This window comes from Rutidosis leptorrhynchoides, chromosome 1 (genome assembly GCF_046630445.1).
Source record: "Rutidosis leptorrhynchoides isolate AG116_Rl617_1_P2 chromosome 1, CSIRO_AGI_Rlap_v1, whole genome shotgun sequence".
In the NCBI taxonomy this organism is placed as follows: domain Eukaryota; kingdom Viridiplantae; phylum Streptophyta; class Magnoliopsida; order Asterales; family Asteraceae; genus Rutidosis; species Rutidosis leptorrhynchoides.
The window spans coordinates 603,838,234-603,852,573 of record NC_092333.1 but is presented as its reverse complement, the minus strand read 5'-3'; the positions used below and the strand labels follow the sequence as shown (position 1 = coordinate 603,852,573).

The 14,340-nt window shown below is 30.2% G+C and overlaps 1 long non-coding RNA gene across 5 annotated transcripts; it reads right to left on the bottom strand.

Moving 5' to 3' along the window:
* Nucleotides 1–2,323: 2,323 nt before the first annotated feature.
* Nucleotides 2,324–5,093, bottom strand: LOC139884426 (uncharacterized). Of its 5 annotated transcripts, none has more exons than XR_011771896.1 (5): nucleotides 5,003–5,093; nucleotides 4,290–4,358; nucleotides 3,875–3,970; nucleotides 2,527–3,306; nucleotides 2,324–2,449 (listed from the first exon to the last, which is right to left on the bottom strand). It is a non-coding gene; the product is annotated as an uncharacterized lncRNA (long non-coding RNA). The 5 variants fall into 5 exon arrangements; XR_011771897.1 differs by lacking the exon at nucleotides 3,875–3,970 and having other exon boundaries at nucleotides 2,527–3,099; nucleotides 3,165–3,306; XR_011771895.1 differs by having other exon boundaries at nucleotides 3,875–4,358.
* Between the last annotated feature and the right edge of the window lie 9,247 nt (nucleotides 5,094–14,340).

Here is a 14,340-nt window from a genome sequence, read left to right as displayed (position 1 = left end):
ATGAATTATTATCGAAACGAAACTACACTATCATATATTTGTATTTAATATGAAATTTAGAATCAAAAATAAAAATAAGGTTATGAATCTCGAGAAATAAAACAGCAGCTCAAAATACTTGAACAATGAAACCAAGACGTTATAAAAACATCAAGGCTTTGTAGCTAGTGGCGAGATAATAGCCCCGACATGATCTCGACGTACCTATATACAATATTAAATAAAAACAAGTATCAAAGTGGTATTTAAACAAGCACAATAATTCACATGCGAAGGTATTAATTATCGTAAGATATAAAAGTGCAAAATTCACCTTTAAAAATAGTAAAATGTCATTTATGGCCTCCAAACTGCTTCGAATGGGGAAAATCAAAAAGAAAGTATTGCTCATAGCGCAGTTTTCTTTTTATCTTGCAAAAATTGGTCTAATCTGCCATCGAAAATGTTTCAGAAAATTTTCTACAAAATTTAGCCCGATTTTGTGGAGAATGTAGGGACTTCAAATATGTGTTTTGTGGCCATGAATTATTATCGAAACGAAACTACACTCTCATATATTCGTATTCAATATGAAATTTAGAAACAAAAATAAAAATAAGGTTATAAATCTAGAGAAATAAAAAAATCAGTTCAAAATACTCGAACAATGAAACGAAGACGTTATAAAAACATCAAGGTTTTGTGGCTAGTGGTGAGATAGTAGCCCCGACATGATTCTCGATTACCTAAATATAATATTATATAAAAACAAGTATAAAATTGGTATTTAAATAGACACAATAATTCACATGCGAAGGTATTAAGTATCGTAAGATATAAAATTGCAAAATGCACCTTTAAAAATAGTAAAATGTCATTTTCGGCATCTAAACTGCTTCGAATGGGGGAAAGCCTAACGAAAGTGTTGCTCCTAGCGCCGTTTTATAGTTCTATTTAGAAAATGGGCTAATGTGCCATCAAAATTTTTTTGAAAAATTCTCCACAAAATTTAGCCCGATTATGTTGAGAATGTCGTGACTTTAAATATGTGTTTTGCGGCCATGGATTATTATCGAAACGAAAATACACTCTCATATATTTGCATTTAATATGAAATTTAGAAACAAAAACAAACATAAGGTTATAAATCTAGAGAAATAAAAATTTTATCTCAAAATACTCGAACAATGAAACCAAGACGTTATAAAAACATCAAGGCTTTGTGGCTAGTGGCGAGATAATAGCCCCGACATGATCTCGACGTACCTAAATACAATATTAAATAAAAACAAGTTTCAAAGTGGTATTTAAACAAGCAAAATAATTCATATGCGAAGGTATTAATAATCGTAAGATATAAAATTGCAAAATTCACCTTTAAAAATAGTAAAAATGTCATTTCTGCCATCTAAACTACTTCGAATGGGTAAAATCCAAAAGGAAGTACTCGTAGCACCGTTTTCTTCTTATCTTGCGAAAATTGGTCTAATCTGCCATCGAAAATGTTTCGGAAAATTTTCCACAAAATTAACCCGATTTTGTGGAGAATGTAGTGACTTCAAAGATGTGTTTTACGGCTATGAATTATTATCGAAACGAAACTACACTCTCATATATTCGCATTTAATATGAAATTTAGAAACAAAAACAAAAATAAGGTTATAAATCTGGAGAAATAAAAAATTCGGCTCAAAATACTCGAACAATGAAACCAAGACGTTATAAAACACTACTACATTCCGGTACAATTAGACGTGTGGAAAATTCTTTTTAGACGTGTTGAACAACACGTCTACATGTGACGTCTTCAATTGAGTGGTGACATATAGTGCGGTTCAAGGAACCGCTCTAAAAACTCTCAAGTAGACGTATTATCAAATCGTTAGATTTGGCTATTCCGTTATGTCTTTTAAACGTGTTCCGATATTTACAATTAGACGTGTTCTGTTAGTCGCAATTAGACGTGTTCCATTAGTTGCAATTAAAGGTGTTCTGTTAGTTGCAATTAGACATGTTTTAGTAAATGTTAACCATGGTTAAACTCAAATATTTTAAATAATACCTGCCAAATACCGCAAAATAATTTTTAGCGCCAAATAAATTAAAATCTCAAATATTTCAAATAACACCCGCCAAATACAAAATGCATCAAATATACCAAATTAAATTTGCTACAAAACTAAACTATATATATATATATATATATATATATATATATATATATATATATATATATATATATATATATATATATATATATATATATATATATATATATATATATATATATATATATATATATATACACACACACACACATATATATAAAGTATTTACAAAAAAAAGTCATAAATGTAATTTACAATGGATGAATTCTAAACTAAAAAACAGTAATAAAACACTAAACTAATATAAGGTAGCTATAGTTGGTTCTTTGTCATCCCTCTGCCAGTCTTGCCTCCCTCTCCCTCTGCCAACAACATTATAAAATAATTTCACATGTTTAGTTATGTAATGCTTTGTACTTAGAAAGGATATTTATGATACCTTGAACGAGAAATTGTTAACTAGAGATCTTTTTGTGTTAGGTTCTCCTACTGCAACTGTCAAATTCAGCTGCTATACAGTTGAATCACATCTACATGGAAACATGTCAAATTCAGCTGCAAATTAACATAACATAATTCTTGAAAGGAAACCCAAAAGCAAAAAAAAGTATTTTTCATATCATTAATAGCAGTCAAAGTTGCTGCAAAGATAAAAATAATATACCTTCAATATCAACAGCGTCAAAAAACCATATATGTGGAGCTGCAAACATCCAATACAGTCGACATCACATGATGATCTAAAATAACATATTTTACTTTTGTCAAAATTAGTACCAACAAAAAAGAAAAGTAAATATCAACCAAATAGTAAAACAAAACATCAATTATACCAGGAATTGCAGCTGCAGCCTTACACAACAACTATTAATCACTGGAGGGAGGGTGTATTACTAATTGATGCAGATTAACAAATGACGAACACAGAGGTTGACCGTGAGAGAAAGAACTAACAGGTTCAACATTAATGGAAGTAAGTCCCACAACAGCCTAAGAAATCGAAGCATTGGACCTGCATCAACAAATTAGTATACTAATACTAGTGAGTGGTAGATGTTTAACAACAAATATCGCTACCTGTTCTTCATTCCCTGTTCCAGTTGTAAGAGTTGTCTTCGTTTTCGATATCTTTCCTTGGCATGATTTTGCAGTAGAATTCTTCAAACTTTGAATTGCCACAGTCGCACTTGAACTTTCGCTTGGTCCAAAGTTCTATAATCTAGCCATATGTATAACCCAGTCATGGTTAAAGCTTATTAGTTCATTAGAAACAGGAACCTCAAAAGTCAGTCATTCATGAACTAATAATATTATTAACACTAACATGAATAACAATTGAGAAAGGACCACTTAAGTATCTGTTGGTAAATTTATATTTCTAAACTAATAATTAAGAAAATCATAGACAACACTTCAGTTTTATATATGTACCTTAAACTTGTGTATTACAATGTATAAATCTGCAAATAAGATCCTTTTATCGTCATAGCGTCATTACCTAACCTTTTGATGCAACAGAGTAACTAAATGAAAAACTAAATGAGTCAACACTACAAAAGATGCTATAATAGTAACAATTTCATATACTCATACTCCATCTAGTTACTTACAAATGAAACTACACTTTCGGCATCTTTTCAAATGTATCCTTTTATATTATTGTATCTTTTAAATGCAAATACAAATGAAAACGGTTATAAATTGCCACCTCTAGTGTTCAGCATTTAAAACCAAATGACAGATAAATACCGGGTGCAAAAAAACTTTCTAATGGGAATTCAACTCACTATTCATCTCTCGAGAGCAATTGTTGAAAAGCCTTGACAGTTCCATATTTATTAAACGGTGTTGTTTTCCGTTATTCCAGACATTATAAGTAGCAGCTGTCCAAAGTCAATGCATCAAGAACAGGATTTTGAGATAGAAACTTATATGCCCATTAGCAGTGATTATACATGATAAATGACACTAAGTTTAGTCCGTATGGATGTCTTTACTTTGTCATCATTACTTTTAATTTAGTATAGAGAAAGACATAAAACCACAACTGATATAGATATATAACTTAATGAAATTAACTTGTTCATATTATGAAGTCAAAAATTCAAGCAAGTCACTAACGATTAGCCATCTAAATATATTCAGTTCAAATTCACAAAGACAAGTTTGCTTTATTTGTAAGAAGTGTCAAATAAATTTTACCTGTATATAATCTGCAAGTAATCCTCCATTTCCTTTTCGAAACTTTGCTCTTTAGTTAATATCCTCCAACTGAGCCAGAATTAACGGTTAAAAGAGCAAAAGTTAAACTACTGAGCCAGAATTAACGGTTAAATCACTGGAGGAATGTGATAACGTGAAGAATGGAATTAAGAAGCCAAAAATATTAATCAAAATCTCATATAAAAATCTTTATCGAGCATCAAAGGTACACATATAAAATAATCAAAATGAGGAATGTACAACAATTGATGTTAACAAAGCTCATACAGAATAGATGTTGGACCAAACACAATCTAACAAGATACAGTTATCATTCAAGCATTTCATCTAACAACTTGTATGCAAAAATCAAATACTCATAACAGATAATTAAAATAACCTAATTCAATGTTATAAGTACCTTCACATACCTTTGATTAATGATGTAAATACCAAATCTAAAAAAAAAGATCAACAATATCTTTATCGAATCTAGACAAGATTGAAGCAGTTCAACATGAAGTGAAAAGATATCCAACCGATATTGAAACAAAATTATCAAATTCAAAATCTGTGATAAAAACCTAAAGCAAAATACAAAGAGAATAATATATAAGATGAGTGAATGATGTTTAAAGAGAAGGAACAGGTATTAGATATTTCAAGCAAGTAATTTAGTTTCAGATGAAAGTTAAGATTTAAGATATAATTACCTGGAAGAGCAGATGATGGTGGAAGAAAATATTGTAAATTGGAGGATGATAGAAGATGTGATGAATTTTTTAGAGAAGAAACTGAAATGGTATAAGCCGCGTAGAAGAATGGATGAAGAAGTGGTTCTAGAAATACTGTTTAACATTTATACAGATACATATTATTTTTAAATAAATGTAAATATTCTTAAATATTACATCAAGTGTTATGATACAATTGTTAGAAACATATATTAAAACATTTTAAAACACATCATCACATCACCTAAAACTCCCCTTTTAAAGATAAGAATAGATAGATGATTATAATTATTATAAATTATAATAATAATGATAACGATAACGATAATAATTAAGATGAGGAAAGATTAAAAAGTTTAATTAGACGTGTTATGTTAACTTATACTGTAAGGGTTAGGTTGATTAAACGGAACTCGTTAACTTATATAACCCGGTAACTTATTTAAACTTATTTAGACGTGTTCCAGTTAAAAGGCGTTTGTTGCAAACTAATTAGACGTGTTTTTTGGAACTTAATAGACGTGTTCGTCATTTAGACGTGTTCCTGGAAAAACTTATTAGATGTGTTTCCAATTAGACGTGTTGTTTTTTCATTCAGACGTGTTCATGGTAAAAGTTATTAGACGTGTTGTTAATTAGACGTGTTCCTTGAAATACTTGTTAGACGTGTTGTCAATTAGAGGTGTTCCTGGTAAAAGTTATTAAACGTGGTTACCAATTAGAGGTGTTATACTTATTTAGACGTGTTGCAGGTTTCTAATTAGACGTGTTGCTACTATTATTTAGACGTGTTCCATGTTTTTTTTTTGTAAAAACTTTAATTAGACGTGTTCCGTTTGATAAATTAGACGTGTTATGTAGTGAACACATCTAAATGAAGGGCTCTAAATGAGCCAAAATGTAGTAGTGAAAACATCAAAGTTTTGTGACTAGTGGTGAGATAGTAGCCCCGACATGATTCTCGATGTACCTAAATATAATATTATATAAAAATAAGTATAAAATTAGTATTTAAACAAACACAATAATTCATATGCGAAGGTATTAATTATCGTAAGATATAAAAATGCAAAATTCACCTTTAAAAATAGTAAAATGTCATTGCGGCATCTAAACTGCTTCGAACGGTGAAAAACCTAAAAGAAATCCTGCTCAAAGCATTGTTTTCTAGTTCTCTTGCGAAAATGGGCCTAATCTGCCATCGAAAATGTTTCGAAAAATTCTCCACAAAATTTAGTCCGATTTTGTGGAGAATGTTGTGACTTCAAATATGTGTTTTGTGGCCATGGATTATTATTGAAATGAAACTACACTCACATATATTCACATTCAATATGAAATTTAGAAACAAACACAAAAATAAGGATATAAATATAGAGAAATAAAAAATTGGCGCAAAATACTTGAACAATGAAACCAAGACGTTATAATAACATCAAGCTTTTGTGGATAGTAGTGAGATAGTAGCCCCGACATGATTCTCGATATTCCTAAATATAATATTAAATATAAAAACAAGTATAGAAGTGGTATTTAACAAGCACAATAGTTCACATGCGAAGGTATTAAATATCTTAAGATATAAAATTGCAAAATGCCCCTTTAAAAATAGTAAAATGTTATTTTCGGCATCTAAACTGCTTTAAATGGGGGAAAGTCTAACGAAAGTCTTACGCCGTTTTCTAGTTCTCTTTAGAAAATGGGCCTAATCTGCCATCGAAATTTTTTTGAAAAATTCTCCACAAAATTTAGCCCGATTATGGGGAGAATGTAGTGACTTCAAATATGTGTTTTGCGGCCATAGATTATTATCGAAATGAAACCACACTCTCGTATATTCGCATTTATTATGAAATTTAGAAACAAAAACAAACATAAGGTTATAAATCTAGATAAATAAAAATTTTATCTCAAAATACTCGAACAATGAAACCAAGACGTTATTAGATAAAAACAAATATTAAAGTGGTATTTAAATAGGCACAATATTTCACATGCGAAGATATTAATTATCGTAAGATCTAAAAGTGCAACATTCACCTTTATATATAGTAAAATGTCATTTTTGGCATATAAACTGCTTCAAACGGGGAAAGACTTAAGGTAATCTTTCTCGTAGCACCGTTTTCTAGTTATCTTTCGAAAATGGGCCTAACCTGCAATCAAAAATTTTTCGGAAAATTCTCCACAAAAATTTATCCCGATTTTGTGGAGAATGTAGTGACTTCAAATATGTGTTTTACGGCCATGAATTATTGTCGAAACGAAACTACACTATCATATATTGGTATTCAATATGAAATTTATAATCAAAAATAAAAATAAGGTTTTGAATCTAGAGAAATAAAAAAGTGGCTCAAAATACTCGAACAATGAAACTAAGACGTTATAAAAACATCAAGGCTTTGTGGCTAGTGACGAGATAATAGCCCCGACATGATCGAGACGTACCTAAATACAATATTAAATAAAAACAAGTATCAAAGTGGTATTTAAACAAGCACAATAATTCACATGCGAATGTATTAATTATCGTAAGATATAAAAGTGTAAAATTCACCTTTATATATAGTAAAATGTCATTTTCGGCATATAAACTGCTTTAAACGAGGAAAAGCCTTAAGGTAGTCTTTCTCGTAGCGCCGTTTTCTAGTTATCTTCCGATATTGAGCCTAACCTGCAAACAAAAAATTTTCGAAAAATTTTCCACAAATTTATCCTGATTTTGTGGAGAATGTAGTGACTTCAAATATGTGTTTTACTGCCATGAATTAATATCGAAACGAAAGTACACTATCATATATTTGTATTCAATATGAAATTTAGAATCAAAAATAAAAATAAGGTTATGAACCTAGAGAAGGTATTAATTATCGTAAGATATAAAAGTGCAAAATTCACCTTTAAAAATAGTAAAATGTCATTTATGGCATCTAAACTACTTCGAATGGGGAAAATCAAAAAGGAAGTATTGCTCGTAGCGCCGTTTTCTTGTTATCTTGGGGAAATTGGTCTAATCTGCCATCGAAAATGTTTCAGAAAATTTAGCCAGATTTTGTGGAGAATGGAGTGACTTCAAATATGTGTTTTGCGGCCATGAATTATTCTCGAAACGAAACTACACTCTCATATATTCGTATTCAATATGAAATTTAGAAACAAAAACAAAAACAAGGTTATAAATTTAGAGAAATAAAAAAAATCGGTTAAAAATACTCGAACAATGAAACCAAGACGTTATAAAACATCAAGGTTTTGTGGCTAGTGGTGAGATATTAGCCCCCGCATGATTCTCGATGTACCTAAATATAATATTATATAAAAACAAGCATAAAAGTGGTATTTAAACTGACACAATAATTCACATGCGTAGGTATTAATTATCATAAGATATAAAAATGCAAAATTCACCTTTAAAAATAGTAAAATGTCATTTTCGGCATCAATACTGCTTCGAACGGGGGAAAACCTAAAGGAAGTCCTGCTCGTAGCGTTGTTTTCTAGTTTCTCTTGTGAAAATTGGCCTAATCTTCCATCAAAAATTTTTCGAAAAATTCTCAACAAAATTTAGGCCGATTTTGTGGAGAATGTTGTGACTTCAAATATGTGTTATGAGGCCATGGATTATTACTGAAACGAAACTACACTCACATATATTCGAACTCAATATGAAATTTAGAATAAAAAACAAACATAAGGTTATAAATCGAGAGAATTAAAAATTTTAGCTCAAAATACTCGTACCATAAAACCAAGACGTTATAAAAATAGCAAGGTTTTGTGGCTAGTGGAGAGATAGTAGCCCCGACATGATTCTCGATGTACCTAAATCTAATATCAAATAAAAACAAGTATCAAAGTGGTATTTAAACACGCACAATAACTCACATGCGTATATATAAATTATCGTAATATTTAAAAGTGCATAATTCACGTTTAAAAATAGTAAAATGTCATTTTTAATATCTAAACTACTTCGAACGGGGAAAAGCCTAAAGGAAGTCATTCTCGTAGCGCCGTTTAATAGTAATCTTTCGAAAATGGGCCTAATCTGCCATCGAATATTTTTCAGAAAATTCTCCACAAAATTTAGCCCGATTTTGTGGAGAATGTAGTGATTTCAAATATGTGTTTCGCGGCCATGGATTATTATCGAAATGAAACAATACTATCATATATCCGCATTCATTATGGAATTTAGAAACAAAAACAAAAATGGGATTATAAATATAGAGAAATAAAAAATCGGCTCAAAATACTCGAACAATTAAACCAAGACCTTATAAAAACATCAAGGTTTTGTGGCTAGTGGTGAGATAGTATCCCCGACATGCTCGATGTACCTAAATACAATATTAATTAAATAAAAACAAGTATCAAAGTGGTATTTAAACAGGCACAATAATTCACATGCGAATATATTAATTATCGTAAGATATAAAAGTGCAAAATTCACCTTTAAAATTAGTAAAATGTCATTTTCGGCATCTAAACTGCTTCGAACAGGAAAAAGCCTATTGGAATTTTTGCTCGTAGTGCCTTTTTCTAGTTATCTTGCGAAAATGGGCCTAATCTGCCATCAAAAATTTTTCGGAAAATTCTTCACAAAATTTAGCCCGATTTTGTTGAGAATGTAGTGACTTCAAATATGTGTTTTGTGGCCATGAATTATTAACGAAACGAAACTACACTCTCATATATTCACACTAGATATGAAATTTAGAAACAAAAACAAACATAAGGTTATAAATCTAGAGAAAAAAAAACTTTAGCTCAAAATACTCGAACAATGAAACCAAGAAGTTATAAAAGTAGCAAGGTTTTGTGGCTGGTGGTGACATAGTAGCCCCAAAATGATTCTTGATGTATCTAAATACAATATTAAATAAAAACAAGTATTAAAGTGATATTTAAACATGCACAATAATTCACATGCGAAAGTATTAATTATCGTAAGATATAAAAGTGTAAAATTCACCTTTAAAAAAGTAATATGTAACTTTGGGCATCTAAACTACATCAAACAGTGAAAAGTCTTAAGGAAGTCTTGCTCGTAGCGCCGTTTTCTAGTTATCTTTCGAAAATGGGCCTAACCTGCAATCCAAAATTTTTTGGAAAATTTTCCACAAAATTTATCCGTATTTTGTGGAGAATGTAGCGACTTCAAATATGTGTTTTACAGCCATGAATCGAAACGAAACTACGGTATCATATATTGGTATTAAATATGAATTTATAATCAAAAATAAAAATAAGGTTATGAATCTAGAGAAATAAAAAAGCGGCTCAAAAAACTCGAACAATGAAACCAAGACGTTATAAAAACAACAAGGTTTTGTAGCTAGTGGTGAGATAGTAGCCCCGGCATGATTCTCGATGTACCAAAATACAATATTAAAAAAAAGTATCAAATTGGTATTTAAACATGCACAATATTTCACAAGCGAAAGTATTAATTATCGTAAGATATAAAAGTGCAAAATTCACCTTTAAAAATAGTAAAATTTTATTTTCAAAATCTAAACTGCTTCGAACAGGGAAAAGCTTTAAGGAAGTCTTGCTCGTAGTGTCGTTTTCTAGTTATCTTGAGAAAATGAGCCTCATCTGCCATAGAAATTTTTTTGAAAAATTCTCCACAAAATTTAGCTTGATTTTGTGGAGAATGTAGTGACTTCAAATATGTATTTTGCAGACATGAATTATTATCTAAATGAAACTACACTCTCATGTATTCGCATTCAATAGGAAATTTAAAAACAAAAACAAAAATAAGGTTATAAATTTAGAGAAATAAAAAAATCGGCTCAAAATACTCGATATTGAAATCAAGACGTTATAAAAAGATCAAGGTTTTGTGGCTAGTGTTGAGATAGTAGCCCCGACATGATTCTCGATGTACCTAAATACAATATTAAATAAAAACAAGTATCAAAGTAGTATTTAAACATGCACAATAATTCACATGCGAAGATATTAATTATCGTAAGGTATAAAAGTGCAAAATTCACCTTTAAAAATAGTAAAATGTCATTTTCGGCATCTAAACTACTTCGACTGGGGAAAAGCCTAATGGAAGTTTTGCTCGTAGCGCTGTTTTCAAGTTATTTGCGAAAATAGGCCTAATCTGCCATCGAATTTTTTTTCAGAAAACTCTCCACAAAATTTAGCCCGATTTTTGTGGAAGTTGTAGTGACTTCAAATATGTTTTTTGCGGCCATGAATTATTATTGAAACGAAACTACACTCTAAAATATTCGCATTCAATATGAAATTTAGAAAAAAAAAACCAAAAATAAGGTTATAAATCTATAGAAATAAAGCATTTAGCTCAAAATACTAGAACAATGAAACCAAAACGTTATAAAAGTAGCAAGGTTTTGTGGCTGTTGGTGAGATTGTAGCCTCAACATGATTCTCGACTACCTAAATACAATATTAAATAGAAACAAGTATTAAAGTGGTATTTAAACGGGCACAATAATTCACATGCGAAGGTATTAATTGTCGTAAGATCTAAAAGTGTAAAATTCACCTTTAAAAATAGTAAAATGTCATTTTCGGATTTTAAACCGCTTCAAACGGGGGAAAGCCTTAGGGAATGACTTAAAATGTGTTTCACGACCATGAATTAATATCAAAACAAAACTACACTATCATAAGTTTGTATTCAATATGAAATTTAGAATCAAAAATAAAAATAAGTTTATGAATCTATAGAAATAAAAAAAGCAGCTCAAAATACTCGAATAATTAAACCAAGATGTTATAAAAACATCAAGGTTATGTGGACAGTGGCGAGATAGTAGCTACGACATGAACTCGGTGCACCTAAATAAAATATTAAATTAAAACAAGTATCAAATTGGTATCTAAACAAGCACAATAATTCACATGCGAAGACATTAATTATCGTAATATATAAAAGTGCAGTATTCACTTTTAGAAATATTAAATTGTCATTTCCAGCATCTAAAATGCTTCAAACGGGGAAAGGCCAAAAGGAAGTATTGCAAGTAGCGCCGTTTTCTAGTTATCTTGTGAAAATAGGCCTAATTTGCCATCAAAGATTTTTTGAAAATTTCTCCACAAAATTTAGCCCAATTTTGTGGAGAATGTAGTGACTTCAAATATGTGTTTTGCGGCCATGAATTAATATCGAAACGAAATTACACTCTCATATATTCGCATTCAATATGAAATTTAGAAACAAAAATAAAAATAAGGAAATAAATTTAGAGAAATAAAAAAATCGGCTCAAAATACTCGAACAATAAAACCAAGACGTTATAAAAACATCAAGGTTTGTGACTAGTGGTGAGATAGTAGCCCCGACATGATTCTCGATGCACCTAAATATAATATTAAATAGAAACAAGTATGAAAGTGGTATTTATAAAGACACAATAATTCACATGCGAAGGTATTAATTATCGTAAAATATAAAAATACAAAATTCACCTTTAAAAATAGTAAAATGTCATTTTCGGCATCAAAACTGCTTCGAACGGGGGAAAGCCTAAAAGATGTCTTGCTCGTAGCGCATTTTCTAGTTCTCTTGCGAAAATGGGCCTAATCTGCCATCGAAAGTTTTTCGAAAAATTCTCCACACATTTAGCCCGATTTTGTGGAGAATGTAGTGATTTCAAATATGTGTTTTGCGGCCATAGATTATTATTGAAACAAAACAACCCTCTCGTATATTCGCATTCTATATGAAATTTAGAAACAAAAATAAAAATAAGTTTATAAATCTAGAGAAATAAAAATTTTTCTCAAAATACTCGAACAATGAAACCAAGGCGTTATAAAAGTAGCAAGGTTTATTGATGTTGGTGAGATAGTAGCCCCAACATGATTGTCGATGTACCTAAATACAATATTATATAAAAACAAGTATTAAAGTGGTATTTAAACACGCACAATAATTCACATGCAAAAGTATTAATTATCGTAAGATATAACAGTGTAAAATTCAACCTTTAAAAATAGTAAAATGTCACTTTCGGCATCTAAACTGCTTCAAACGGGGGAAAGTCTTTAGAAAGTCTTGCTAGTAGTGCCGTTTTCTAGTTATCTTCCAAAAATGGGCCTAACCTGCAATCCAAATTTTTTTGAAAAATTCTCCACAAAATTTATCCCGATTTTGTGGAGAATATAGTGACTTCAAATATGTGTTTTACGGCTATGAATTATTATCTAAACGAAACTATACTATCATATATTGGTATTCAATATGAACATTAGAATCAAAATTAAATATAAGGTTATGGATTTAGAAAAATAAAAAAGCGGTTCAAAATACTCAAACAATGAAACCAAGATGTTATAAAAACATTAAGGTTTTGTGGCTAGTGGTGAGATAGTAGCCCCGACATGATTCTCGATGTACCTTAATACAATATTAAATAAAAACAGGTATCAAAGTGGTATTTAAATAGGCACAATAGTTCATATGCGAAGATATAAATTATCGCAAGATATAAAAGAACAAAATTCACCTATAAAAATAGTAAAATGTCATATTTGACATCTAAAATGTTTCAAACGGGGAAAAGCCAAAAAAAAGTATTGCTCGTAGCACCGTCTTCTAGTTATCTTGGGAAATGGGCCTAATCTGCCATCAAATATTTTATGGAAAATTCTCCACAAAATTTAGCCCGATTTTGTGGAGAATGTAGTGACTTCAAATATATGTTTTGCGGCCATGAATTATTATCGAAATGAAACTATACTCTCATATATTCGCATTCAATATGAAATTTAGAAAAAAAACAAAAATAAGGAAATAAATCTCGAGAAATAAAAAAATCGGCTCAAAATACTAGAACAATGAAACCAAGACGTTATAAAAACATCAAGGTTTTGTGGCTCGTGGTGAGATAGTAGCCCCGACATGATTCTCGATGTACCTAAATATAATATTAAATAAAAACAAGTATGAAAGTGGTATTTAAACATACACAATAATTCACATGCGAAGGTATTAATTATCGTAAAATATAAAAATACAAAATTTACCTTTAAAAATAGTAGAATGTCATTTTCGGCATCAAAATTGCTTCGAACGGGGGAAAGCCTAAAGGAAGTCTTGCTCATAGCGCCGTTTTCTAGTTCTCTTGCGAAAATGGACCTAATCTACCATCGAAAGTTTTTTGAAAAATTCTCCACAAAATTTAGCTCGATTTCTGGAGAATGTAGTGATTTGAAATATGTGTTTTGCAGCCATGTATTATTATCGAAATGAAACTACATTATCATATATTCGCATTCTATATGAAATTTAGAAACAAAAACAAACATAAGTTTATAAATCTAGA